Source organism: Pleurodeles waltl, chromosome 10, assembly GCF_031143425.1.
Source record: "Pleurodeles waltl isolate 20211129_DDA chromosome 10, aPleWal1.hap1.20221129, whole genome shotgun sequence".
NCBI classification, from domain to species: domain Eukaryota; kingdom Metazoa; phylum Chordata; class Amphibia; order Caudata; family Salamandridae; genus Pleurodeles; species Pleurodeles waltl.
Window position 1 is genome coordinate 539,247,157 of NC_090449.1, and position 26,976 is coordinate 539,274,132.

Here is a 26,976-nt window from a genome sequence, read left to right on the forward strand (position 1 = left end):
TGGCAAATAGAGTATATTGCAATGTTATCCTCCTGCTTGCTAATCATAAAGCAGTCCCATATTGGGAAGGATAACTTTTTTAGCGTGCTACTACCAATGTATGAAGGACTGGCAGTAGGTCAATCTGTCTTTTGCCTCTCTGCAGTGTGTACTGTGACCGATGTAGTAGTAGATGCAGGTCTCAGCTGGGGCCTTACAAATATGGAAGCTGGTGGTGATGGAATCAATGCCACCTCCCTCTGAGCAAGTTGAATAGGGGGGTAATCTTGGAGTTCTCTGGCCCAGCTTCCATACTGACAATCACTGGCTCTTCCTTATCACTGTCCCTTTCCATAATTCTAAGGCTTTCAGTAACTTTCCTTTTCCCTTGTGGTGAGTCTTAGACTCAGCTGGTGTCCAGTCAATGTCCAGATTATCAGAAGGGACTCTTGGAGAAAATGGTGGAGTACCCTTTCTTTTTCTTGCTGAAGATCATGAAGCCAATGACTGTAGTGGCTGCCTCGCAATTAGCCAAGGGCTTTGGCTTAGGTTTGGGGGTGCTGTTGAAGCGAGAGTGCTGCTTCCAGGTTATTGCCCAAATGATTGTACTCTAGGCACACCAGGGCCCATATTTAAACTTTTTTAGCACCGCATTTGCGTCATTTTTTTATGCAAAAGCGGCGCAAACGTACAAAATACAATTGTATTTCGTAAGTTTGTGCCACTTTTGCGTTAAAAAGCGGCGCAAATGGGGTGCTGAAAAAGTATAAATATGAGCCCAAGTTTCCTGAAAAAGGTGGAGTGCGGCACACCAGTGGTGGCAATCTGCTTCTTCTCCTCCTCATTGGACACTTTCTTAGAAAGAAGACCTTTCTTAGGGGCAATCTTCAAGCTCTGTCAGTTGGCACGTAGCTGCAGAAGCAGAGGAAGACTCAGCTAGTGTGGTGTCACTTTGTGCCAGCCTTCTGTCTACCAGTACTGTGGGTGATGGCTCTTGTGCATCTAAAACCATACAAAGAAAAAAACATTCAGTGGAACATGACATTTTTGCAGTTTGAATTTTACATAGACAATATATTCTAGTTAGGGTATCCCAAATAATTAACCATAGTATATCCATTCTAATCCAAACCATTATATAATATTTCAATTAGGATAACAACATACAGATTCAAAATATTGCTTAAGGTGTTTCTGAGGCCTATGAGACACCATGTGTCAGACAGGGGGATGCAGGGGAAATGGAATCATCCTTAAAAAATGAATGTTGGGATGCATCTATGGCAGGCCCAGGGTTCATGGGATAATGAATGATCCTTTAAAGAAATGAATGCAGGTGTGTGCCTATTGCAGGCTGGGGAGGGAGGGGGAAATTACATAATCCTTAAAAAATTAATGCAGATGTGTGCCTATGGCCTACGAGACCAGTGGCAGGCAGGGGATGGAGAAAAGAATGGAATAATCCTTTAAAATACTAGTGTTCGCCCATGGCCTCAGGGACTTATGACAGGCATGGGGTGCAGGGAAAAATTGAATAATCCTTAAAGAATGAATGTAGGTGTGCATCTATGGCAGGCCGGGGGTGCATGGTAAAATAAAATAAACCTTAAAAAATATGAATGTTGGTGTGTGCCTACGCAGGAAGGTGGTGCAAGGAAAATCATCTTTAAAACCTCTGGTGTGCACCTACGGCATAGGAGACCTATGGCAGGTGGGGGGGGGGGTGCATGGAAACATTAATGCTTGTGTACGTCTATGGCATAGGAGAACTATGGCAAGCAAGGTTTGCAGTGGGAAATGGAATAGTCATTAATTGAAATAATGCTGGTTTGTGCCTATGGCCTAAGAGACCTATGGCAGACAGGGGGTGCAGGGAAAGATTGAATAATCCTTAAAAATGAATGCTGGTGTGTGCTTATGGCAGGCAGGCATGCAGGGAAAAATGTTATAATCTTTAAAATTGCTGGTTTGCACCTATGGCCTAAGAGACCTATGGCAGGCAGGGGGTGCAGGGAAAATGGAATAATGCATAACAAAATTAATGCTGATGTACGCCTATGGCATAGAAGACATGGTAGGCAATGGTGCAGCGGGAAATGGAATAATCCTGCTGTTGTGCGCCTTGCAGGCAGGGGGTGAATGGGAAAATGAAACAATCCTTAGAAGGTTAATGATGGAGTGTGCCTATGGCCTAGGATACCTATGACAGGCTGGGAGTGCAGAGAAAAAATGAATAATCCTCAAAAATGTAATACTGGTGGGCACCTATGGCCTAAGAGACCTATGGCGGGCAAGAGGTGCAGGGGAAAATTGAATTATTCTTTAAAATTAGTGCTGGTATGGGCTTATACGAGGCAGGGGCTGGAGGGGGAAATAAAATAATAATCCTTAAAGATTAATGCTAGTGTATGCCAATGGCCTGTGACTCCTATGGCAGGGAGGGGGTGCAAGGGAAATACCAGTAATGTAAAAGGAAGTAATTGCTGGTGCCTCACTAGGGACTATCAGAAATCCTTTGGCAGGCAAGGAGGTGCAGGGGTAATGAAAAGTGCATATAATATAACATAACCATTGAACAAACATACTACAGTGATCCTCGAGCCCCAGTGAAAACAAATAAAAATAACCAAAAGACATCAAACAAAATAGCATAGCCCACTTCAATCAATGTCCCTAGACACTGTCTTTGAAAACTTGAACAAATTATTTAACACACTGGCTGGCTACGCAAAAATGGCCAGTGGTGACATGTTCAAACTACAACAAGTAAAAATGCATGTACAACAAAGAGCACATACAGCCTATGGCAAAAGCACACCAACTACAACCCACAATGGATGCCCGGCACAAGTTCTAACAACAAGCAAGGAGGCATGGTCAATAAAGAACACATGCAGGCCTATGGAAACTGGCTGACTATACAAAATGGCCCCTGGCCACATGGCCTGGACAACAAAGACAAAATGGTGGCCTGTGGCAAGCACACACACAAACCAGACAAAAATGGCTATTTGGTCAGCAAAAAAAGTAGGCGTGGTAAACAAAGAAGAAAAAACTACAATTAATTCATCAATGCCAAAAACACAATTAAGTCAGTTATAAAAAGTCTCCAACAACGTACATCCACCCAAGGCATCAAAATATTACCCCACCAAAATAAACTTTTTGCAGGTAAAACCCATTAAATACAAAAAAATCCATTTAACTCAATACCATTCCTAAATCATGAATGTTTCAAAACAACATATACCATAGAAATAGTTGTTTCAAAGCCTAGTGGTAGCTGGATGGCCCGTGGGCAGACTAGTCCACATGGTAAAAATAAATGAATAATGCAAATTTCACAAACATGGAGAAAAAGTAATTAACTGTGCTACCTTTTTCCCATATAAAAGCTAAAAAATTTAATGCAAAAACAGAGGGTGTTACAGAACTCCAGGCTGCCCCCCACAACCATAAAAATATTTTTTTAAACTTAATATATGGTACACATATATACTGGTGCATACCCTATATCAAGCAACATCCTTATCCAAAAGTTTTTTAACTTAGTTGTTGTGATGTCACAACCCAATGTTATATGCAGCAAGAATTACAGACAAAGAGAGTGAGCCTTTCCGCTCAAAATCTAAGTGAAAAGTGCCCAGGAGATGGATAAGGCACTGGGAGGAACCTTCTAGACAGGAAGAGGAAGTTATAGTCTTTGTGGCACTTCCTTCCTTGTTAAAAAAAAAGTAAAATACAAAAACAACTGTTCGCCCTAAAAACGTATCTGATCCATCCATTTGAGTATATTATTCACTTATAAAGGTATATTCAAATTGATTTAGCTGCTTCTCGAGTACAAAATCTACTTTAGAAGCAGCCCGACCTCTCACGACCACTGGTGTTACAAAATGCTGCCGGAATGCTCCATGCCAAGCAGAAACCGCATCAGGGTTGGCAAATCTCACTTGTGCTCTCAGACACATGTTGATGGAACCTCACATTGTTCCTGTGAACATAGTGAGGCTCGAACGGCAGAATAACTCAACCATGTGCTGATTGGCGGAATTGGCAGGAACTGCTGGTTTCAAGCATAATCAAAGTTTACCAAATTACCATATGTCAGTCTGACCAAAGTCAGATTGACATATGGTTGCTGACGTTTCCATATAAACTTTCTAACTAAGCAATCAATCTCCCTAAAATAGCTCTTGCCGAACTTTACCAGAACATTAGAAAAGAAAGATAGGAATATGGGTTGAATCGACATTTTTCTTAAGGCAACTTGGCCTATGATTGATAAAGGTAAAAGATGCCATCTCTCTAACAAGTTCTTAACTTTATACAGCATTGCATGATAATGGACAGCCTATTGCCTGTAATTGTAATGGAGAGATTCTCTTTTAGGGCAAATAAAAAGAAGAATTTCCGACTAGTGATGATTAATCTTATACCTCCCATTTAAAAGAAATTCATTGCATCTATTGAGGGTTCTTTCAATATTTGCTTTTGTTGCATCCAAATACAAAAATAGATTGTCAAGAAAAGGTTTTAGCTTGAACATACCTTAAACTGGAAATAAAATTAAACCATCGTTCTGTAGAAGAATAGCCATTGGCTCAATAAAAAATGTAAGTAAAATCAGCAAAAGGGGGAAGCCTTGACACATCGCCCTAGAGAAATGCATTTGGCCTGTATCATGTGAGTCAATAGTAATTGTAGTAATCACTTCTGAATACAGATTCTTCAAGATCTTAAAAATTGGCCATGAAAGCCAAAATTCCTCAGTATCTGAAATAGTGCTGCTCAATTTACCAAATCAAAGGCTTTCTGTGCATTACCAATAATTATTGCAGCTCTTGTTCTATTACTTGCAAAATAATCTATGGCCTGAATCAAATAGTTGGTTGTAATCACAATTGACCTATGAGTGAAACAATTTCTGATCACCATGAATATGTTTTTGAGTAACAGCGGCTAAGTGATTAGTAACAATTTTCATCAAAAGTTTGAATTCTACATTTAGCAGGCTAAACTGCCTGTATGAATTAGGATTAAAAAATAGTTTATCTTAAAAAAAAAAAAAACCTTAATACAATAGTTTCTGTAAATGATGTAGATATAAACCCACCAGAAAGTAATTCATTAAAAAGTTTCAATAACAATATCTTGAAATAGTGGAATGAATTCCTTGTCGTACTTAATTGGACTGCCATCAATCCCTGCTGCCTTGGCGTTAGCCATAGACACCAAGGCCTCTGGAAATTCTGTCACTGAAATTGCTTTAATTATACTATCTTGTTGTTTGATTGAGAGCTGAGGAATTAGAATTGAGCAAGGAACTTTAAGATGGCATCTTTTGAAGCCTTCACAGGAGCATGACAAAGAGTATTGACTAAAAAAGATCCTTCAAATGGCACCACTTCAAGAAGTAATAGAATTAGTAGCTGGATCCTTCACCTCAAGTATCCTATTGGCATTGGCTCTAGATTTAACTGACCATGCTAAGACTCAACCCATATGTTCGCCTTCCTCATACACTCTGTGGAAAGCAGTTCTTTCATTAACTACTACTTCTTTCAGGAAGAAGTCACAAAGCTTTTGTTTAGCCAGCAACGTACTAGGAAAAGGACAGCACAATCTTAAACTCAGCCTAGTTTCCTTCTCTAATTTATCTTGCAGATTCTAAATCAGTGATCCGGGGAATTACCTTATCTTGCTATGAAAGCGATACCCTGGCCCTGAAAACCTGCCTTAAAGGCTTTCCAAATACTTATGTGAGGCCAGAGTTATTGTTAAGCCTGTAAAACTATTCTATGAATAGCTGAACATCCTTCTTCAAGCTCTCATCCAATACAAAGAACCTATCAAAGTTCCATCTATTACCTGTGGATTTAATCCAACAAATCCCAAACTGCCCAGAGACTATTGAATGATCTGACAATCCCTTACACATAATCTACAACTCTAGCGTAATAAGTGAAAAATAGATTAAAAAAATATCAATCCTCGTTCCTAATTTAAAACATTTTGAAAAGCAAGTAAACTGTCTAGAGTTGGGATTCACAATAGGCCAAAGATCCAACAATCCATAATGTTTCTTAATACTCTCAACCAAAGCCATTGATTTTAATTTAACTCTCTTCTGCCTTTGTAAAATGCTGTGAAAGAAGGATACTCAAGCAGACTAAAATCCCCTCCCATAATATCAATACACTCGCCTCCATCAAAACTGCATATGTTTGTTGTGAAGATCATCCTCTATTGGGTCATAATACTCAGGGTCACTGGAATTATGCAATTGTGCAGGTGTGGCAATTATAGCTTAATTACAGATTTCCCACATTTGCCACATAATCCATCATCTGCCCCATAATCTGAAGATTTTAACAAAAAAATTGCTTCTGGTTCAAACGGTTCAGAAATTACTAAAAATGCGACAACGGGTGTTGCTGTGCAGTAGAAGGACCTTTCAAAGCTGGACTGGTTACCCATCTGATGGTTATTGCTATATTTGGGGGTTAAATTGAAATGCAACAAATAACAGAGTGTTACCAAGTTTAACAAGTACTAAATAATTTTATACTATGGCAAAATGTGCCACACATGCTGCGTCTTCCTGCAAAATTTACTCAATCCTGCTGCAAAATTAGGCCCTCTCCTGCTGCATAATTCCAGTAGCCCCATTAATGATTAGTAGAATCGAAAAACAGTGAATTCAAATGTGCTGCGACCTAGAGCCATCACCCCTGATTATCTCTATTAATACTCATTATTTTCCAATTAAGGAATTTTAAGAGAAAATAGCTACACCCAACCTGCCACTTCAGCGGATGAAAACATATCATGGGAAAAACAAGGGGTAACAGATAATTCAGGGATATTAAACTTCAGATATGTCCCCTGCCACAACATTACACTAGAGTTAAATGATCTTAACCAGCTAACAGTTGCCAAGTTCTTTCGTTGATTTCCTAGACCATTTACATTACGTATAATCACCTTAACAGATGCTACCATCCCAAATAGAAAAAAATTGCTTTATTTTGCCATATACATTAAAAATACTTCACATTGTACTATCATAAAATCACTTTAGCACACTAGTACCACCATATGTATCTATACCTACCCTCTAAAGCATACAAACCCTTACCATCACCTTTCCCCAGTAAATCCCATTTCCCAGAACCACCACGCCTCCTCCACTCAAAAGCCCTCCCAAGAAGGAAATTCCCAGTTGATGCCCTCCTGCACACTTCAACCTCCCAATTGGCAGGTGCCCTGCAATGGCACCATAGACTCTGTTAGAACCTCCCTCCAACCCACCCTCACCCTCCAAAAAAGAAAAAAGAAAACACCAAAGTCAGAGACCAATCTCAATATGTTAGCAATACATTCTAAATTATACATAAATCGACCTCTCAAGCTGAATTCCTCTAGACCTGTCTTAGGAGATCATTAGCTTCTGTAGCTGAGGAAAACACCAAAGAATGACCCTTATAAAGCATTTTTAGTTTAGATTGCTGATTAATAACAGCTTGTTCTTCGGCTGTCTGAAAGAGACCAATGATGCTTTAAATTCTCTTCTACAACAAGCTGCTGCAATGGTCATGTCAGAATATAACAGACATTTTGAGCCATCCTGCAATACAAACACCTTCTGCTGGATGGCCCTCGGCATGATTTTTATCCTGACCCTACAATCCAAGAAGTTTACCAAGAATTTTCACGGCTGCTTTATATTTGGATTTGGCTGAAATGGGACCTGATCCCCCAAATTATTGATGGGGGGAGGTTCGAAAGCACATGTTTTTAATCACAGTCTCAATAAGAATGATTACACCCCCTCCAGAGCCTCTTTGCTCTACCTGGTGACAATGAATTTTAAGTTTGAGCGTCTAGAGTATTTTTCAAATTCATCTAGTTTTGTTCTCAGCATGGGGTGTTCTTTACTAGTATCATCTACAACTGTTTGATGTTTAATCACATTGCCCTCCAAGTTTCAGAGCTGCTGTTCAATCTGGCTGAATAGTTAAAAAACAGTAAGCTTATCATCAATCCTGGTTAAATGATCATGCAGAGATAAAATGGCCTCCAACTGTGACTTTTTAAAGTCACTAATTTCTGCTAAAAGAATCACAAGCCATTGGTTCACCAGAGGGTCTGTCAGAGGAAACATTTTAAATTGAGCATTGATCATAGATACTGGCAACTGCAAAAGAGAAGGTAATGAAGTGTCTAAAGAGTCAGAAACAGTTGCCTCCATATCAACAACCTCGAGTTCAACCCCATTTACCTGACTTAACCCTCTCTTACTCTTAACACAGGATAATAATAAGTCAATGTTGCCAGTATTCTTAAGCACCTCTGGACCCTCAACTGCCATCTTGGGAGCAGATGTCATATATTGTTGTTGTTGTGAGGACTTAAAAAATGGATAATTTTGCATTGGAGATACTCCGATTCCCACTTCCATTGTCTGAAGTATCAGAGAGCCAGAACCAGAGCCTGTATACATGAACTCTTGCATAGCCAGTTCTATTGAAGGGAGGGCCTCCTCCAGATCCTGTAGAGCAGCACTATGAGGTGCAGCCATCGCCCCTATCTACACTGGGCCAGAGACTTTATCAGCATCTCCAAGTAAAAGAGTTCCTCCTGACTGCCCATAGACAATACCCCAAGACTGGAGCAAAAGAGTTGCAGTTTCAAGGGAGGGCCTTTCTCCTGATTGAGCCTCCCTGATAACCCTGAGCTTTTCTTATGCTGGGTTTCAGTCAGGCCTTTGGCCTTCTGAGGAGACCCTATATGAACATTAGGCTTCATAAGTCCTCAAGTAAAAAGTGTAGTGGCACCAAGATATTTTTCTGAACATTTTTAGCATCCCTTTTCACAAAGAAGCACAATAACACCCCTTTCCAAGATTTTGGTATGATACTTGTGATGAAACAATAAGTAAAAAATGGTGTCAGGGTTTTGGCCCCAATTCAAGATCCTTTTTCAACTCCAAAACCAAAATATCATCTGGTCCCATCACAGCTGATGCTTTAGGTTTTTGTATTTAGCCGGCAATTTGATTGCAACTAGGGGGAGAGCCATAACACACCAGTTGGTTGTCCAACTGAAACACTCATGCATCCTTACACATCTGATATAAGTTAGAAATGTAATCAGCCCAAATCTGAGCAGGTAACACATTTACAGTAACTTTGGTTTTTGAACCACAGCAAAGAGCAACAGTGTGCCAGAAAGACCTTGGATTTTTCTCACAACCTGTTCAATGGAGAGAATGTCAATTCAGATTCTACTGTCTTCGCTTGCACACTGCATGTTTTTACATTTTTTCCTGAGTCCCCTTATAGTTTTCATAAAAAGGGGAGAGAAAGATAAAAACTGATTTTAGATAAGGTTATTTGTTTTAACTGATAGCCAGGGTATCTCATCATAATGTACTGACTGGGAGAGCTAGATTTGTCATTTTCTTGTATATGTTTAACCAGATCACCCATATAAACTCATAGAAAATAATGGAGCTCCTATAATGTCTTGTGGTGTCATATGGAATGATACAAGAAGATCATTTAAAAGGTTAATATTACATTAGCTCCTTTGAAGTCCAGAATTGTTTTCTTGAATATCAAGTAGACCGGAACTGGTATGACCATTCCAGGTTTTTCTTAAGAGGCAGTTGCAAACTGATTCAAAGAAAAGTCTGATCAGTATAAGCTGCATCAATGACGATCATTTTTAAAATCAGATCAAATGTCACATAAAATACAATCATATAATCAATGATCCATGTTGCCAGGGGGCCTTGTCCTTTCATCTTGGCTACAATATCTGGGTGCCTTCTTCTGTTTAAAGCTATTGCACCTACAGATCTCAACTCATTTAGGAGGAGTGATCCCAATTTCTCTACTCTAATATTTTTGAGGGAACTAGGCTCTGGCATATTACAGTCTTCCTCTATATCAGTGTTCTTGAAATCAGGCGTAGATGAATTTGAATTCTTGGAAATCAAGTTACCTGCAATAATAACCCAGCTGGTCAACTCTCCAAATAATGCCTTATTTATAGAAGCAAATACATTAATAAGCATAGAATTATTTTGTATGACAGGGAGGATTTATACCTTACATAAAAGCAAAGACTGTCCCAGATCTGCTTTTGTCATTGTGAAGTTAATCTTTGAACATTGAAGATGAATATAACAATATGGAGTACACCAGATTTTCCAGTCAAAATGGTATGGATGGTAATACATTCTTTTGCATGTCCTTTATTTGACTGAACAGCAGGCCTCCTAAAGTCATAGGGCCTCATTTCGAACATGCCGGGATTTCCAGCTGTGTTCGGGCTGGCAGTCTTTCCATCGACCGCCAGCCTCATGGAAAATCCGCCAGTTGTATAATGATTTCCCTGCCAGGCCGGCCCGGCGGGGAACACGGCGCAACATTGAGGGCCAATGTTGTTGCGCGGCGGGTGCAGCAGCACCCGTCGCGTATGTCACTGTCCGTAAATCGGGCAGTGACATGCACAATGGGTGCCTGCACGGGGCCCCTGCACTGCCCATGCAAAGTGCATGGGCAGTGCAGGGGCACCCCGTCCGCCAGTGTTTTCCTGGTGGGATATCCCAGCAGGAAAAGGCTGGCAGCATTTGAAACATTATTCACAGGGACGGGATCATGGCGGTGGGTGATGCCTCCCGCTGGCGGCTGTCAACCTGTTCTTTATATGGCGGTTCGGCCTGCCATGCCGGCTGGTGGCTTTAGCCAAGTTCAAAATGACCATCATAATAAGAATCTACTTAAAAGTCATCCCCAATTCAAGTTTTCTGAAGACAAATGATTTTTGACTTTTGATACCGAAGACATTTTGGGCCAAATTTACATGGCCCTAGCACCATGGGAGTGTCACTTTTAGTGACGCTCCGGTGGTGCTGTGCAGTGCACTGCATTTACAAGATGACGCTAAGCCACTTTTTGTGGCTTAACACCGCCTTATAAAGGTGGGCCCCTCTGACGCAGTTTTCTGCATCAGAGGGGTGTGCAGTGGGTGTTGCTGTGGGCGTTCCATTACAACATACATTGATTTTAACGATGCCACAGATTTATTAGAAGGCGTCATTCTGTGGCAGCACCAAAAACTAATGCCACCCCAGGGTTGATGAGAGCATAGGTTAACGAGCGTACTTTTATTCCTTCTTGTTTTTTGCTTTTTCCATGTGGGCTGCATTCTGCAACACACATAGAAGCAAAAGGCCATGAATAGTTGTTCATGTGCAAGAAGGTATCCCTTCCTGCACATAAACAATCATTCAAAAATGACGATTTGGTACTTCTATGTGCTGCATTCTGCAGCACACATAGAAGTGCCAAATCGCCATTGTAGATTGTTTATGTGCAGGAAGGAGAACCTTCCTGCACATAAACAATCACTCTCCTCAACACAGACAACCTTGCACTATGGCGCAAGGATGCCTGCTTTGGCTCAGGCTGCTTAGATTTAACGCCCATGCAGGGGGAAAGGCAGAGGTGCACCATATTTTTGTAAATATGGTGCATCTCTACATTTCAAAAACTGATGCGGCGCTGAACCAGTTTCTTGTAGAGCTGGCCCTTAGTTTTTCCATTATCAAGCCCCACCAATTTCCATGAAGGAAGTCATTGTTTTTGCTATACAAGTCTATAAAACTGAGTGTGGGACATATTTCCATTTAGTGCCGCTGAAAGCCACACCTATGAAAGTTCTGTTTCAAGATTCCTGGCAAATTTGAGAGGGCGCATGTATTTTCATGAACCTACCAATTACATTTACCTCTACTACAACTGACCATGCCAGATTTTGTAAAGCGTGCGATCGGTCATAAGGGTTACAGGATTCTAGTTCAAGAGCATCGAGGTCAGGTAACTATCGGGCCTTGAGCTTTATCCCACTGCCTTTTGGAGAAACCAGTACTGACAATAGGTTATAACCATTTTTTGTAATAAGATCTGCATTACCTAAGTTAATACCTGGGACTACGCTAAACCAAAACTCAGTTTTTGCGTATGTTAGGTCATTTTTATTACGGTACGAAATCCTTCTAATTTCAGTCAAAGAGAGATTTTAATTGGGAGAGCAGGTGTAATAAACTCAACATCTTGGTTCTATTTAGCAGACCAGCTACTTCCCCCCCAAATGAAGAACTAAATTCAATTACATTTGTACAGCAAGCTGAGTGAGCAGTCTTATTTTATTAGTAGAGCTGCTTTAGTTGGGGATGGGTTTAGATGGGTTCCATCAACAATATTAGACAAACTACACCACTGAAAATTAGAAACTAAGGGGTTCAGAGAAAGACCTTCACAAGCTTAGGCACTATGGTTTACTAACAGGCCCCATGTTCCTACTTGAACTACTTTCAGAGATTGGTCCAGACCATCAAGCATTACTGGCATTTCAATACGGATCCTTTCACTACTAACTTGAATGGGTTTATTTATATGGTAAATCTCACCTGCCTCCTTTTTTATCACTCTACAATGTATTTTTGCTCTTTTTTCCTTCCTTGTTTTTTATTATTTTAATCTCAAAACTTTCTCTTCTGAGGTTTTCATTATCCTATCTTGATATCCCAGTTGAAGATGAGAAGCTTTGGGCATTTTAGTTTTTTTATCAATTTAGAATTTATAGAAATTGGTTTATTAAATGGGGAAATAATATAGGAAATAAGATTTTGGAGCAAGTATATTTTTTCCTCACTTCTCCTTTTCCAAGCAGAAGTTTTCCCACTTAAATAGTCATCATTTCCCCTTCTTCTCATCACTCAACACCTTTAAGGCATCTGGTAACCCAACAGTAAAGGATGGTTTTGTTGAGAATACATTAGATTCATGCAGGCTAGCATTATTTTGTGTTAGAACTAAAAGGACTGCAGAGGTGTTTCCAAAAAATGATCCAAGTTCTTAGTTATGTTTTTTCAAATGTTTTAACATAGACTCCACAATGCTTTGCAAAACATGGAGTGCCTCGGATACATGAAGGTAATCTCCCAGCAGGTGATTGCTAGAGTTTAACTGAAGCTCAGGTGTGCTACAGTGGTGCTGTAAAGGCAGAGTACTACTTTAAAAGAGCACCAGTGTCTCTTTTAGGAGGGTAGGGGTTCGAGGAGATGTCTTCTGAGGCTTTAGATAATTCAATTTTTCAATTTTTTCTTTAACTCCCTATTTGATGTAACTGATAGCTCATGTCAACATCTGGCAGAGTAAAATCCATCATAGTTTTTAAAGTTGGGGCCTTCGCGTCACAAATTTCATGTTCCACTCTGTGCTCATTCTGATTATGTATTGAATGAAATTGGGTTCCTGGTTGAGGAGAGTGAAACCCCACCCAAGCAGCAACCACATTTTTTGTTAGGATGAAACACTAGCAAACCCCAAATTAACCTGTGGTGAACCCTCTGGTAGTTTTGTACAAAAGCAGTCAGGCTTAATATAGAGGCAATGTGTAAAGTATTTATGCAGTACTTCAAACAGTAGTAAAGTGAAAACACTATATAAGAAAACGCCATCACCATGTTAGAAAAATCGAATAAATATTTTGAGACCAAAATTACAATATTCCACTCAATAGAACCAAGGATATGCAATTTTAAAGATTTAGATTCAAATAGTGTCTAATAGCACAAAGCGCCAGGTCTGGTTATCTAGTTGCACCAGACCGGAACAAAGTCACTAATTCAGGCTGACCGAGACAGAGTGCTAGGCAGGCACAGGGACCAAAGTAGGCCCACTGAACAAAGTACCTTAAAGCCTGGTTGAGGAGCATTGCAAGATCCTGTGTTGAGAATGTGTTGTGCAGTGGTGGTTCTGATGAGCTGTGAGCTGTGATGTGAGGTCCTCCATCAAGGATGCTTTGGAAGTGGCAATTCTGGGGAGCTGCCAGGCTGCAATGTGAGGTCATGCACCATCCATTTGAAGCGCAGTGGCAGTTCCAAGGAAATACAAGCCTGCAATGCAAAGTCCTCTAGCAAGGAGGCATCACACAGTGGTGGCTCTGAAGAGCTGTTAGGTCCTGCATCTAGGATACATCACACAGTGATGCTTTCAATACTGGGCTGTGAGGAGATGCATCGCTCCGTTCAATTTTGCCCAAAAAAACAAAGCTGGGCTGGTAGAGCACCTTCAGGCCCACTTCCAAGGATCCAGGACTGGGGTGGCACCACTTGGTGTGTAGGAACCATAGCTAGCAGAGTCCAGGTGCAGGGTTGAAGGTGGTTGGAGACTTTTCTGTCCCTGAGGCTCTGATCAGGAGGCCAGCCAAATAGCCTTAGGAGTCATTCTGGTGGTCCTGGGTTCAGGATGCTGATTCAGGCCTTTTTTACTCAGACTGCAGTACAGCAGAGTAGGAGGGCATCTAAGTAGCCATCGTTCTTTCAGATGAGCAGCACAGCTGTTGTTCTTCTGTGTACTGAAGAATTGGGTCTGAGGGTCCAATATTTATACTTGGTGCCAGCTTTGTAGTGAGGGAAGATTCTAGAGTTCTCCCCCTGCAGAGGTGCCTGGTACTTTCATCCTCCCTTCCCTGACACCAGCATCTCTGGGGGGCACATAAGACTTGTGTGAACCCCTTTGTGAGTGTGCTGAGGCACATCCTTTGTGATATGCAAGTGTTGTAGGTGACAGCTCTGCCCCATATCAAATCGCAGATGGCCCACCCTTCCAACACTACTTCACTCTTTGTTTCGTTGTCTGGGAGTAATACATAAAGACCAGCTGCCACCTACAACCAGTCATGTGGCCCAGGATAGAGGGGGCAGGCACCAAATGCTTGAGATAAGAAAATGCCAACTTTCTAAAAGTGTCATTTTCAGAATTGTGACTTAAAATCCAAATGTAAAGAGGGTTAAAGAGTGTTGAAATTTAAATGATTGAAACACTAACTCGACATTCCTACCTGCTCCCAATTAAAAGTTATCTCTTAATAAACATGGTAATCGAGTGTTATACCTTGGGGGAGGTAGGTCTTGCAATAGTGAAAAATAAATTTAAGACTTTTTCAACACCAGGAGGTAAAGGCTAAAATTACATGCCCAAAATTTTAAATACTTTGGACTCTGCCCTATGGGCTTTTTAGGGCCTACCCAAGGGGTAGCCTTTTATGTATTAAAAAGGAAACTTTAGGCCTGGCAAAGGTTTTTTTTTTTGAGAAGCTGACATGGCAGTTTACACAGGTTGCAATGGCAGGCCCAAGACATGTTTTGAAAGGCTACTTAAGTGGGTGGCACAATCAGTGCTGCTGGCCCATTATTAGCATTTCATGCAGAGGCTCTGGAAACATGCAGTACCACTTTGCTAGGGACTTACAAGTAAATTAAGTGTGCTAATATGGTAGAAGCCAATGTTACTGTGTTTTAGAGAGCTAGTGCAAGCACTTTAACACTGGTTAGCAGTGGTAAAGTGTGCAGTGTCCTAAAAGCCAACACAAACGGGTTCAGAAAACAGGAGGGTGAAGGCAAAAAGTTTAGGGATGACCCTGCAGAGAGGGCCAAGTCCAACATGTAATATTTCCAAAATTAGGGGAACAAGAGACGTCACTCTATAAGCATTTACTGGGCCATGTAGCAAAGAAATGTTTTCTGTTACAAACAAAGTTAAGGAACATGAGGCTAATATAGCTTCTATTATTTGTACAAATCGTTTAAAGCACTGATATGCACCAACGTTTGTGGAACACTATTTGTAATCTTGGGTCTATTTGTTGAACAAGATGTTTTCAAAACTATGGCCCTCATTTTGACACTGGCGGATGGCGGAGGCCCACCCGCCAATGCCATTCTGCCATCAGGCGGCTGTGCGACCTGAATCCCGCCAGCCCTATTATGGCTTCCCTGCTGGGCAGGATGGTGCAAACAGAGTTTCTGCCCGCCGGCCCAGTGGGGAACAGGGCCTTAACATTGTAGCCAGCTCCTAATGGAGCCAGAGGCAATGTGGCGGTGCAGGGGGTGCAGCAGCACCCGTTGCGCATTCCACTGATTTGTGATTCGGGCAGTGGAATGGACGATGGGGCTGTGCATGGGGGCCCCTGCACTGCCCATGCCAAGTGCATGGGCCCCCAGGGGCCTCCAGAGTCCCCCATTCCGCCAGCCTTTCTATGGCAGTGTTTAATGCCATGGGCAGGCTGATGGATGGGGACTCGTAGTCCCCAGGGCAGTGCTGCTTGCAGGGTTGCCCTGGCGGATTACAGCCGCCGGTCTGCCAGGCTGCAGTCTGGTGGCAGCCTGTCAGTATCGGTGGTTTGTCCGTAGCGGCTCCTCAACTGTCATAATGTCTCAGCTGGACCGCCACTTTGGCGGTGGTCCGACAGCGACCGTGAGCCCGGCAGTCTAGAGACCGCCAGAGTCATAATGACCCCCTATGCTCCTAATTCTTTATTTTCTGATAGTGTTTCGTACTGTTTACCACTTTACTAGGCACTTTCCAGGTTTCACAGTGAACTGCGGGACCCTACCAACTGCTGTATGTTCAAGGGCTTTGGAGACACCAGGACCTATTCTCCTAATGTAGTTGGAGCTGAGGACCCCAAAAAAAGGAGAGACCTTTTAGAGATTGTTAGTTATTTCTAGATAAGGCATAGCACTCCTTTAGAATTTGTTCCTGTCTTTTTCAGTACTGCAATGTTTTATTTCTTGTGTTTCCAGAGGTAAATCAGTGCAAACAAAAAGTATGGTACTTGCTAACTTTATAAAATCTCCTGTGCCTGTAAAGTGCCTGTATGCTTCAGCTGGACAAATGAATAGGCAATGGATTGACTTATGTTCCTCAAGTTAAATCCTGCTAGGCTAGTAAATGTCCTGACCATATGGAGTGTGTCCAGGATGAAGTTGAATACACTAAGCATATATTCTTGGGTTTGTCCAAGAATCATTTCCACCCTTGAAACAGGTTAGGAACACTTTGGGGGTTATTACAACTTTGGAGGAGATGTTAATCTGTCCCAAATGTGACGGATATACCACCAGCCGTATTACGAGTTCCATAGGATTTAATGGACTCGTAATACGGCTGGTGGTATATCCGTCACTTTACCGTCACTTTTGGAACGGATTAACACCTCCTCCAAAGTTGTAATAACCCCCTTTGTGTGCACAGGTAGCAGCATATTCTTAGCTTCAAAATCTGCCTACAAGCCCTTCTCTCTTGCTTCCCACCTGTGAGTTCTTGTGAGCCCAAGAACACAAAGAACCCAGTTTTGAACTTTCCTCAATATTATTGACCAGTAATTATCGATTTAGTGACACCATCACTGTTCTGTAAAATGTGTTTAAGATTATTTAGGGGCAGCTTGCCAGTGGCAACTTTAAGCACACTCACCTGTGCTTGGGTTCTGGGGCGTGAAGACTCCCTCTATTTGTCTCATTCAGAAAAACAACCCTGTTCTCCCACTCCAGGTGTCCAGTTGGATTGCATTTTTAAGCACCAAAGCATCATCTTGTTTGTAACTTTTCCCTGATTGTCTGATGTGGGAGACTTTAGTCCCTTAAAGTCCTGAAAGTGATCTGCTAGCTGAAAGGCACTAGAAGACCAAGAAACTCCAGCTGGATCCGTCTGTCCGGACATCACTCTGCATGCCAACTTCACCTGGGCAGAGAGAGACGAGCCACTAAATCCTCAATTACCAAGGTAACTGACTTTACCCGAGACTATCAATTAGGAGTAGGCATCGCCATACTTGTAAACGCCGCTCTACGGCTGTCGACTGAGTTTTTGCCAAACTTGGAGTGTGGAGTGACAAATCTCTGCAAACTCTTCCAGTGCACCGGAGGATACCACCCACCCCAAAAGGAGACAAGCATGGGCAGGAGAGCAGGCTCATGTACACTCAGTAGCTTCTGTGGAGAAGAGAGAATGAAAGTCTACAGGGACCATGCTGTTCAAATTCCTAGCCAGTCCGACCTCAGCCTGAGATAAAATCACACACTTTCAGAAACAATTGCATGGGAGGCTTTGACTTGGTCAACTAATGATGTGCTTCCCATATATAATTATTGACTGACATTAACTTTTTCACTGCCAGGCCTTTCCTCCCACCAGTGCTAAGCCTTTTTTGGCAATTTGGGGTAGTTAGTGCTTAGGCCTCCATAACATTTTGCCCACATAAACTATCCATGCCAGATTAGTGTCCTTTTTTTCCAACATCCTTGGGACCCTAAAATGACCCGGGGTTTTTGAGCTTCCTGTAGGGGACTGGGAAATTAGGCAAAATATATCTAAATGTGTTTTTGTTTCGGAGAAATGGGAAAAAAGTGATGCAGGAGAAAGTGTCTGTTTTTTTCTCTGCAAATAACATTAACAAAAGGTTTATAGTGCTAAAATCACAATTTTCTCAGCTTTCAGTAGCAGGCAGACTTGATTCAGAAAACCTATTTTTTTACCACTGTTTTGGCATTTTACTGGAAGATAGTCCATTTTGCCTATTATTTGTGTCTCAACCTACTTCTAGTTTGTGGTGGGCATCAGTGTAAAACCCATAAGCAATCCAGAAAAGCTATAGATTTCTGAAAAGTAGGCAGAATTCTGAATTCAGCAATGAGTCATATGTGTAAATCCTTCAAGGTTTTCACAAAGAAAATAACAGTTGAAATGAAGAAATATTAAAGTAAGAAAAAATGGGCATTTGTGACATTATTTTCATCTGTAACTTTTTGTCACCATGGCTGATTGACAAAAGCAATATACAGTTACAGCAACTATGCCCTTCTGCTTGCGGATATTTTGGGCTTGTAGGTTCTCCAAGAACCCAAGGTGCCCAGAGCAAACAACTGAGGTACCCCATACAAAGGTTTTTCATTGAGTACTAAGTATAGACCAATTCTTATAGCAAAATAGGCAGAGGGAAAATGGGTATCAAATATAAAGGAAACGTATGTATTTCTGAAATGGACACACAATATAATGTTTAGGAGCAGTGGTTATTTCTACATCTCTGAATTTGTGGGTACCCGTACTAGCATATGAATTAGATTTTTCAAAATGTCATCTTACTTCTACACTGGCTTACATTTGAAAGGCACAAATGCAGTGAAATCCAATTGGTTATACCAAATGTTTTACTATTTTATGCTCCTAAAAGTTTCCCAATAGAAATAGTACCTCACTTGTGTGGGCAGACCTAGTGCCCGTGGCAGGAACGCATCATGAACGCAGTGCATTTTTCCACCAATTGACCCTTTTTTACTGATGTGGGTAGCTCTAGATATTGGACACTAGCTCAACTGGCACCTTGGGAAACCTAGCAAACCCATACATTTTTTTAAAGCTAGACACCAAGGGTATCCTGGATGGGCTGACTTGAGAGGCTCTCACCACATTGCTCACCCAGAATCCCTTGGAAACCTCAAACTTTGAAAAAAACATTTTCCTCACATTTCTGTGACGGAAAGGTCTGGAATCTGTGGGGAGCTACAGACTTCCTTGCACTCTGCATTCCCCCAAGTCTCCCAATAAAAATAGTACCTCACTTGTGTGGGTAGATCTAGTGCCTGTCACAGGAATTGGCCCAAAACACAACATGGATGCAGCACATTTTTCCACCGAAAACTGTCTCTCTTTTTCCAATGTGGGTGGCACTAGATTTTGGACCCTAGCTCAGCTGGCACCTAGTGAAATCTAGCTAAACAAAACTAGACACCTAAGGGTACACAGGGTAAGCTGACTTGCATGGCTATCACCACATTATTCTACCCAGAATCCCTTGCAAACCTCAAACATTGACTAAAAAAGCAAATTTTCCTCACATTTCTGTGATGGAAAGTTTTGCCATCAGCAAGGAGTCACAAACCTCCTTCCACTGGCATTTCCCCAAGTCTCCTGATAAAATGGGCAACTCACTTGTGTTGGTAGATCTAGTGCTCGTGACAGGAAACGGCTCAAAATGCAACATCGATGCAGCACATTTTCCACTGAACACCGACTCTCTTTTTCCAATGTGTGTAGCTATAGATTTTGGACCTCAGCTCAGCCGGCACCTCGGGGAGCATTGCCAACTTGTACATTTTTTAAAATTTGATACCTTGGGGAATCTACTATGGCATGACTTCTGTGTTTTTGTAGCCACAATGTCCTGCAAACCTGCAACTTTGCCTGAAATCATGCATTTTTCCTCACATTTCTGTGATAGAAACTTCTGGAATAAGCAGGAATCCAGAAAATTCCTACCACTCAGCATTGCCCCACGTGTGCCAATAAAACTGCTGCCCCACCAAGGTCAATGGACTTTCTCTCTACAGTTGGTGTAGTGTGACTCAATGACTGGATGGGTTGGCCACATCCATTTCTTGAATTGGGGAGGAAAACTGTTCAGGCTAAAGGGGGGAATGTGGTTTAATGTCAGGATCAGCCAGACTGCACTCTGTTCTTTGTTTGTAAAGTAAACAGTTCCTGGTGTGTAGTGTGCCTTTGCACCTGGTGAAGGCAGATTGGGGGTTCATTTACCATTGCATTTTCCGAGAGGGGGGGCAAACAGACTGACTGGCGCCTGCCCCTTTAAAAAAACCTGATGTTTAGTGCACTTTCTATCCCCCCTAGGGGAGTGCAGATTGTGGATCCCTGCTTAGTAACCACCATCCCATGGTGAACCCCAAGTAGAAATCTACTAGCCAAAGTGTAAGAAAAGGCCTCCTTTTTACGGGCGAGCACAAAGCACACAGTTCCGTGTTGTTATCTCTCTTTGGGCTTCAAACCACAGCCATGTCACATCAGTGTCTTTCATTGGTTCGTGGGCTTGCCTTTTAAAATCTGCTTGCTTTCATTAGTAGAAGGCATGCATACACCATACCTTTTCCGGTGGTTAGCCCTCCTCGCGCGCAGCAACCAAGGACTGAAAACATACGAGGCTCGCTGTTTTCCATCCGGTTTGTGGTCTACATTTCTCTTTTTTCGCAGCGTGATCTCGCTTGGCAGAAGTCAAGCGCTTTGCATGACATCAACCCTGTTACATAGTTAATTGCACTTTTGCCGGTTATGTAGATAATTGCACTTTTGCTGATAGGTTTCACTACTAGTGAACTGTTATTTCCGTTTGTGTGTCTGCTTTGCACTGATGGCGCCGTCAGCTCGCTTATGTGAAACTTTTACTTTTCAGTTTAAATGGCAAGAAAAGTCCAGTTAGTTATGTGAAACTGTTTTATTTTCATTTTCAATTTATGTGGCAAGAAAAGTCTGGTTAGGAGTTTGCAATGCTAATTGCTCGAGCTCAAGCAAACATGAGACCTTTTGCATTGCAAATGCTTGTTTCATATGACCCCCAATTGTTTGCACTAATGCTGTTGGTTTTTGACCTCTGGCACTGGGCCCTGCCAACCATGCATAAGGCCATGTGCCCTGTTGAATTGGATAAAAATCTTAATTGGCATATTAAACTTACCTGTCAGTTAAGTCCCTACTATATTGTACTCAGGACATGTAAGATAATTGTCATTTGTGGACTACAGCACTTATTATGCCACCACTAAAGTGACCATTTAAAGCATGACTCTAGGGCTGCCACAGTTTAAAAACTGCAGGTTCGACCTGTTAAAATCACCCTTCAAACAGGCTTAAACCTACCTTTTTAATACTTATAAGTCACCCCTAAGGGAGGTCCCAAATGCCATAGGGCATGATATTTGAAAAGCAGAATATGTGTGCTTAGGTTTTACATGCCCTGACAGTGAAAAATCTCCAAGGTCATTTTTACATTACATTAAGAAAGTTGGCATTTTCATGCCTTAAGCCTCTGGTAGCCTTTTCAGAGTTAATCCTCAAATTTCACGTGGCAGCCTCTTAGAATGGGTGCATTGCTCTCATGAAAAGGGAACAAAGGGGCATAGGTTGTTATGGGGGTGTGATTCCTTCTTGACTGGATGTAATGAGGGGTGAGTGCATCAACTGCGCAATCTTCAAAGGAGGCATCCTCTGTCACAGGGAGATGTACCTCACACTTTGGCCTGCACCTTGTCCAAGTAGCCATAGTGTCTGGAATCCCAGAACTAGTTTCCAGAACACATTCCTTATTTCCTAAAATACGTCAGGGTTTGCCCCTAGCTCTGTCCAGGGGAAGAAAGGTTCTGCGTGTTGGATTTTAGCAGAGCTCACTGTGGGATAGTTTAGAGCCACATTCTCGGAAAGTGATGCCAAAGAGGGTCTGGTTGGCTCTGTGAATTTATTCCCCATTGGTAAGGGAGTTACCCCCACCCACAGGCTAGTGCCAGGCATAAAAGTGTCATTAATGGATACCGTCCTCAGAATGCCACTGGACCTGAAGAAGACAGAAGAACTGATCCTGCTGAACCATAACTCCAGAAAGAGGACTACACCTGCTGTAACACAGGGAGTGAAAACCCATGGACTTGACCTTCTCCCACTTGAACCCAGGACAGAAGAGGGGACTACAAGGGCTAGTTAGATAGTCTCCTGTTAACTTCCAGGAACACAAAGGCTGCAATATGAAAAGGAATCTGCTAACCCTTACTGACCATTTCCATCTGGATTTGCCCTGGGCCTTGCTGCTGGCTTCTGGGGAGAGAGAGTTCTAATCCCTAAATAGTGGCCAAAACATATTGGATAATTGGTTGGTGTTAGAGTGTACTCCTCCAACCTCAAAACTGCAAGAACTGGACTCTGAGAACTTCGTTCCAGATTTTCTCTAAAACGAAGCAGAAGCTCATACTGGGACTCTGTTGAAGCCACAGCCGCTGTTGCTGAATCATCAGTCAGATTAATCTAGCCAGACATCACTCACAGAGTTCCTCACATGAACAACTGTCCCCAGTGTTCTCATGAACTGACATCACCAAGGGCAACATGGAAACTGCATCCAACTGCCAACGAGAACTTCCTAGATACAGATTCCAGACAAAAATATCTTCAGCTGACAGGGATCATTACAAGGATGGAACACAATGTTGTCTATCCAGTCTCACTAGAATCTGGGAGCTCTTATTTAACATATGTTTTATTAATATTGGAACCAGATAACTTGATAAAATTACCTAAGAATAACATCGAAATCACCTTTATTTTCAGGTTAGATGGTAAGATTAAAAACGAAAAAAAGCGTTTGTGGTGGTTGGAACTACGTTGGACGCCACATCCCTACAGTTGACATGCATTTGCCATGTAAATACAGCCCGGGAGGTCTAGATCTTTAATCAGGGCTTATGAGTCCCTAGTCTAATGTTGTACGTGCAAATACATAACTTAAAAAGACAAAATACTCGCAGTAACTGAGTTCAATATTATTTCCCCCTCCTGTATTTTTTACTACCATGAGGGGGAGATGTGGGATAATCCCTGTAGTCACACATACATCAAGGGTAATTACTCTTCTGCATACCTAACAACTTTCTGTGTGTCTCTACATTGTCAGTTTAGAGTAGGAGCATATTTTGATGGGAGTTTTCTACCGCTCCGTATAGATGAATACAAATATGCATTATTTTACCTTCAGTCTCCCTCTTTCTTTCCAAGCTCCTATCCGGCCAAATCAATCAAAGATGATCTTCATTGCCATAGTAACCACCTCCATCATCAAGGGCAATTCGTTTAAACTATTTACTACTTACCAAGATTATATTTTTCTCGCATAAATGCGCTAATTGTCGCTCATGGTAAAACAATGGACCCAGATTTGCACCCGATTACCACTCACTAAATGCATGACCTAAAAACCAGGACTTGAAAGCCCAAGACTTGTGTTTCATCTCTTACAATGTTTACTAGTATTTTACTCCTCCAGTTCAACCCTATCTGTGTTTAATTGATTGAACATTTAATTATTTGATGCGTGAAGTTAAAAATAGCCTCTTTGATCATCAGCTGTAGAAAGTGAATACAAAAGCTTTTGGCTGTCATCCGCGGAAGTCAAAAAGTGCAGACCCGTCCCGAATATTAGGAACCATTATTTACAATTATGCTGAAGTTCTGGATTTTTTGGCTGACGTTTAACTGATGAGAAAATGGCGGCAACAGGTTCAGAAAAAAACGACATTTTTTCGACGCTATGTCAATAGGATGCGATGGAGATCTGTACGGTTAATTTGATGGATTTCCCTAAAACGTAAATCTTCTGAAGCTAAATAAAGTCCATATGCATGTATTCCTAAAAGATTGTAAATCACTTCTTTTGGATTAAAAACAAGTTTAAGAAACGTGGGCTTAAGTGGACTGGTGAATGATGGTTATATATTTTAATGCATGTTTCCCAGTAACATTACTGTTATTTTTCCACTTGAGCAGAATAAATTGTAATAACAGAATAGATTGTTAGCAGCCAGAAGGCGGTGGAAGTGCACCACAATTCTCCTGGCTTAACCCCATCTGCACGCGTTTGTTGGTGTATTTTCTATTTTTACTTGACCTGGTGCATGGGAAACCGCTCCCAGACTATAATGAGTGCGGAGCCTCTCAAATAAGACAGGCATGCATCATACGATTAGAGAGACAGTACATATCAATGTTCAATGAATATGTGGCCTCTATGTTGAAAACTTCAACAACATGCTCGAAACTTCGGACACATCTGATATTGCACTGAGCATTCTTTTCTTTGATGATGCGAGTGGTATTTTCGACTCCAGGTTAAGTGAGTTCACTTATCTTTAGAGTGGCAGAATATCTTGCATGATATAGATGGTAAGTAAACAATTAGTACTGAAACCCCCTTTTCTCCAAAAATGGAAAATGAACTCATTAAGGCCCTCATTACAACCCTGGCGGTCGGTGTTAAAGCGGCGGTAATACCGCCAACAGGCCGGCGGTAAAAAAAATGGGATCATGACCACGACGGAAACTGCCAACACATACAGCCACTTTAACACTCCAACCGCCATGGTGGTAGCAACAGACACCGCAGCGGTCACCCCCAACAGACAGGTGGAGGACAATGTACCGCCCACAATATCACAACCCGCCTATCCGCCAGCTTCTCCGGGGTGGTACCAACACCATCACAAGCAGGGCGGAAACAGGTATTGGAAGGGAAATAACTCACCTCTCGACACTCAACGAAGAACCAGGGCGCCATGGAGCCCTAGCTACAGGTCCTGCTGATGCTGGTCTACCTCCTCATCTACCAGGAATACGAAAGGCGGTGGCGACGACCACGGTGAGTGCTGCACCTAGCACATAGGGGAGGGGGGAAAGAGAGCGACACACACATGCAACACACAACACCCCCACCCACAACACCATACACACAAACACATGCAGCAACAACACAGTTACACCCCGTAACCCCCTGGAAGTACGCAAGGACAAAAGGAATTTAGGTAAATCATTGATATTTTAGAAATAGGCAGATATACCTAACAATTTGTGAAACAGTATTTACAAAAATATACAATATGTACATAAGGCCGTACATTGTCCATGAAAAATGTCCGTGGGCCACAGGGCCAAAAAGTAATGGGCCAAGCCCACACTTGACTCCTGCCTCAATACGGAGAGAACACTGCAGGGGCATCAGGTCGTAAACACACAAGCACCTCAGGGGGACAGGGAAGTGGGGGGCACCTCAGCCAGAAGATGGAATAATGCCACTGCTCCTCGAGGGGGCTCAATGCCCACAGCGCTGTCCTGGGGAGCGCAAGGCCACAGTCTTTCAAGTCTCTCAAGTGGGTGGTTTGCCCACTGCTTGGTACCGGGGAGTTCAAAACCACAGTCTCTAATGTGGGTGATTTGCCCACTGCTTGGTCCTGGGGAGTTCAAAGCCACAGTCTCTCAAGTGGGTGGTTCGCCCACAGCTTGGTCCTGGGGATTTCAAAGCCACAGTCTCTCAAGTGGGTGACATCTTCCACTGGTTCTAGAGGGGGCTTTGTGCCCAGCTGCTTCATCCTGCCAAGGAGGGGGTGAGTGGATGCCTTTCTCCACTGGTTCTGGAGGGGGCTTTTTGCCCAGTCTGCTTCATCCTGCCAAAGAGGGGGGTGAGTGGATGCCTTTCTCCACTGGTTCTGGAGGGGACTTTGTGCCCAGTCTGCTTCATCCTGCCAAGGAGGGGGTGAGTGGATGCATTTCTCCACAGGTTCTGGAGGGGGCTTTGTGCCCAGTGAAGAAACACATGGGATGTGGCAGTTCAAATTCCCTCACCTGGGTGTCTGAGGCACGCGATTTGCATGGAACAGGTGGCATGAGAGTCCTTGGAGGCAGGGTTAGACTCCATCCTGCGGCGGCTAAGGCTGCAAACTGGTGGTAGTGCCGGTGCTAGAGGGGGTGCTGTCAGTGGTGGTGGGAGGCTCCAGCCCTTCTCCTGTAACCTCGGATGGCTGCTCACTGGGGCTGCTGCTGCTGTTAGTAGCCCTACTGTCAGCGAGGCAGGGGGCGGTACTTGCGGCGGTGCCTGCGCCGGTGTATATGGCGGTGCTGGCCGTGGGGCAGGTGCCGGTTCTGCCAGTGGTGGAGGGAGGCTCCAGTCCTTCTCCTGCAGCCTCGGAAGGCTGGCCACTGGGGCTGCTGCTGCTGACAGTCATTGTGCTAGCGGCAGTGCAGGTGGCAGTGCAGGTGGCGGTGCTTGCGGCGGGGCTGCTGGTGGTGCTGGCCGCGGTGCAGGTGGCATGGCTGGCGGTTGTGCAGGTAGCCACCAGGCCTTTACCTGTGGCCTCCGACGGCTGCAATGCCTTGCCTGGTGTTTTCTGCCCCTTCCTCACCTTGGCAGATGGTGGTGTCACCTTGGCTCTGGCAGCTGGAGTTTATGAGGAGGCCTTGCTGGGTGGTTCGTACTTCTTCACCTTGGCAGGTGGGGTAATGCTTTTGTCCTTTGCAGGGGTCGGTGGCACACTGGTTGGGCTGACGGGTGCCCCCTTTGAGCCTCTGTGAGTTGCAGGCACCACAGCAGACGGCGACTTGGTGGCTGAGGGGCTGGCCTGGGTTCTGTTCACCCTGGCCTGAGGGGAAAGACGGGGGTAGGGGTAGGGAAGAGGTCAATGTTTTCCAGGAAAAGCTTCTTAGACACACTGGGGTGGGAAGAGGGAGATGGTTTGGAAGTGGAGGAAGTGGG